A 3492-nucleotide genomic window follows, 5' to 3' on the forward strand; every position below is an offset into this window, starting at 1 on the left:
GCAGTGTCACGATCTCGGCTCACTGCAACCTCCAACTCCCTAGTTCAAGTGATTCTCCTGCCTCAGCCTCCCAAGCATCTGGGATTACAGACACATGCCACCAAGCCCAGCTAATTTTTGTATTTTTAGTAGTGGCGGGTTTTCACCATGTTGGCCAGGATGACCTCCATCTCCTGACTTCGTGATCTGCCCACCTTGGCCTCCCAAAGTGCTGGGATCCCAAAGGCATAAGCCACCATGCCTGAGGTTTTAAATCCTTTCTTTAAGGGAACATCTTATGGGTTCCTTTAAATGCTTATATTCTAATTTATTGTTCTTTTCATTAAAAAATTTTTAGTAGAGGCTTAGCATGCATGCAGTAAAATACATAGCAAAATATGTAGTATTCTTACTTAGAATTTTATGCCTTTCAAGGGGTGAAAGATGGTGGTCAGGTGATATTGATTCTCTCCTTGTACTAGCTTCAAAGATTATATTATAGATAAGAAACTAGATATTCCAAGGCACAGAGAACATGTCATCCATATCACTCAGATTAGAATTTTCAAGTGCTCACTCAGACTATGTAGTCTGGTGAGCCAGGTCTCAGAGTGTCCTCCTGTGGGCTCAAGGAGCAGTTCTTCAGGATGTGGACAACATTGCTTGAAGCAGTGACAGGCAAGACAAAAAGTGGTAGGCTGAGAAGAGAATTTTATGTGACATGCAAATACTTATAAAAGATGTATGCTAATGCATTGGGAAAATTATAATTTCCTTTGACATTCAGAATCTACCATAATTTAATACTTCTTACTTATTGAATGCTTACTATATGCCAAGCATTGCACATTAACATGGATTGTCTTATTTAATCTTCAAAATAACCTATGAGAGGGACAATTTTATTACCCCATTTTACAGAAGAGGAACCAGAGTTTCAGGGAAATTAAGCTACTTTTCTCACATTACTGATAGAGTAAAGCAGAGCTAGATCTTGAATGGAAGCTTACAAAATTTACTGTTAGAAAATTCAGTTTCTCACAAGCACTTCCACCTTACTCTGCAACTAAGGCATTACCATGCCCCAGGAAAAGGCACTACCCCAGCCAGATGGTACACTTCATCCCTGCTTCTGTTCTTCAGACTTGAAACTTGGCATCATCTTCACCTTTCACTCTGCCATCCAAATCTATCCCTCAAGACCTAAGTTGTTGGGGTTTTTTTTCTTTTTTTTAGACAGAGTCTCACTATGTCACCCAGGCTGGAGTGCAGTGGCATGATCTCGGCTCACTGCAACTTCTGCCTCCTGGGTTCACGCGATTCTCTTGCCTCAGCCTCCTGAGTAGCTGGGAATACAGGCATGTGCCACGACACCTGGCTACTTTTTTGTATTTTTAGTAGAGACAGGGTTTCACTGTGTTAGCCAGATTGTCTCGATCCCCGGACCTCATGATCTGCCTGCCTCAGCCTCCCAAAGTGCTGGGATTACAGGATTGAGCCAATGCACCTGGCCTGAATTGCCCTTTAAAAGCTTTTTTCCCTTGTAAGATCATAATACTCCACCTTCCACTATATCCATAATGAGACAATAGCAACTGTGTGTGTTTATATGTGAATATGGAAGATGCGTGTATGTGTGTGTGAGAGAGAGAGAGAAAGAGAGACAGAGAGGGAGAGAAATGTGTGTTCTGATAAAGCAAGGCACATTAGATTATAGCCCATTGCACCTTGCATTCAGCAAGCCTGCCTGGGAAACGAGCAACTTTCTCAGGCCACTGCTCAACCTAGAGTGTTGACAACCTTGGGAAAGAAGACTTTAATTGCAGTCATAAGGTAATATCTACCCCTTATTCCCTGTGGATTGCTTGTTTATAGTCTGAAATTGCTGAACAGGTTCTGCAGGTTCTTCTTGTTCATTTGCTGAGCTTGAAGCAAGAAGGGAGAGACGGAGTTTCACTGAACTGTAAACAGTACTTCTCAAGGTCAAACGGGAGAGGCTGCACAGAAGAGGGGATGGGGGTGGGGCAGATTTCTGTATGTGACAGACAAGAGTAACATATTGCATATATACTGTCCTGCAAGCCTGCACAGAAGAAAAGTGAAAAGAAAATAATATTGCAAAGAATCCTGTTCAAACTTGATTTCTTACAGTTTTTTGGGGGCCAAACTTGAAGGTCAACTTTTTTAAAGTAATTAGACATCTACTCTTTGCTTTACCCCACTGCTGCAATCCCCAGACTTTCTCTGTCATCACATAAACATTATTTGAAGTTATAAAGAACACAAGCAAGTAGGCTAGATATTAACAAAAGATACTTCTGGAAATCGATGAGCCAGTCAGCCCTGCTGTCTTGAAATAAACACACGACACTGAGCTCCACATGCTCAGGCTGCAATATATTCAGCACACTAACAGGTACAGGCACTGCTTTGCCCCAGACTGGTGGGAATGTGACACTGAAGAAAGCCCAGACTCTACTATGGAAGAGCTTACAATCTGGAGAGTGGTCACATGTACACAGCCCATCATACCACCATAAAGCCAGGGAAACACAAAAGGTAGGGGCGAGAAGACCCTCTTTTTGATGTTTTAATTTTTAAGAACACCAATTGTAGATGTAGGGGAGTAGAGGTTGTTTGTTTATTTGTTTTAAGTCATAATACCTGAACTTCAGGCCCATGTCTGTCCTTTCCTAGCCATGAGATCTGAGTCAAATCACATCACCCATTGGACCGAAGTTTCCTCACGGATGAGATCAGAGTGCTGGTGTAGACTGTGGGTTAGCAAGTAACAGCAGCCAGGGATAAAAAGTCCAGCTCACTATCTGTTTCGTAAATAAGTTTCCTGGAACACACCACACCTATTCATTTACATATTGTCTGTGGCTGCTCTCACACTATGGCTGCCAGGTAGTTATGACACATGACCTACAAAGCCTAAACTATTTACTATCCAGCCCTTTACAGAAAATGGTTCTTGACTCCTGGTGTAGTCAGTCTCTGAAGTCTCTTCCAGGGGCTTGCAAGATTTTATGTAGACACATAAAAGAATCTGAAAATTGGAAATAACCACACAAATGGAAGAAATTGTCAAAAAGCACACGCTGGGTCCCAGAAGACAGCATCTCCCTTGCTTTGCCTCATCAACAGCAAACACTTACTCCAAGGAGTCTCAACACTGGACTCACATAGGGGAGAATTTTGTTTGACATAACAAGGTTTGAGGGAGGCACATTTCACATATTAGCATGAAAGACCCATCACCATGCTTTGGAGAATGTTTTTTTGTTTTTTTTTTTTTTTTCATGTCAATGCCCAGGATCCAATGTCTAGAGTTTCTGATTTAATTGCTATGGAGTGGAGATCTTGTATCAGCTGTTTTAAAATGCTGTCCAAAGAGGCTGGGCATGGTGACTAACACCTGTAATCTCAGCACTTTAGGAGGCCAAGGAGAGTGGATCATTTGAGGCCAGGAGCTCCAGACAAGCCTGGTCAACATGGTGAAACCCCATC

At 42.2% G+C, this 3492-nt stretch overlaps 1 non-coding gene across 1 annotated transcript; it reads right to left on the bottom strand.

Moving 5' to 3' along the window:
* Nucleotides 1-3161: 3161 nt before the first annotated feature.
* LOC119474122 lies at nucleotides 3162-3261 on the bottom strand. Its single transcript, XR_005203414.1, has one exon. It is a non-coding gene; the product is annotated as a small nucleolar RNA U13 (small nucleolar RNA).
* Nucleotides 3262-3492: the final 231 nt, after the last annotated feature.

The sequence above is a fragment of the Cebus imitator genome, unplaced genomic scaffold (assembly GCF_001604975.1).
Source record: "Cebus imitator isolate Cc_AM_T3 unplaced genomic scaffold, Cebus_imitator-1.0 Scaffold212, whole genome shotgun sequence".
Lineage (NCBI taxonomy): Eukaryota > Metazoa > Chordata > Mammalia > Primates > Cebidae > Cebus > Cebus imitator.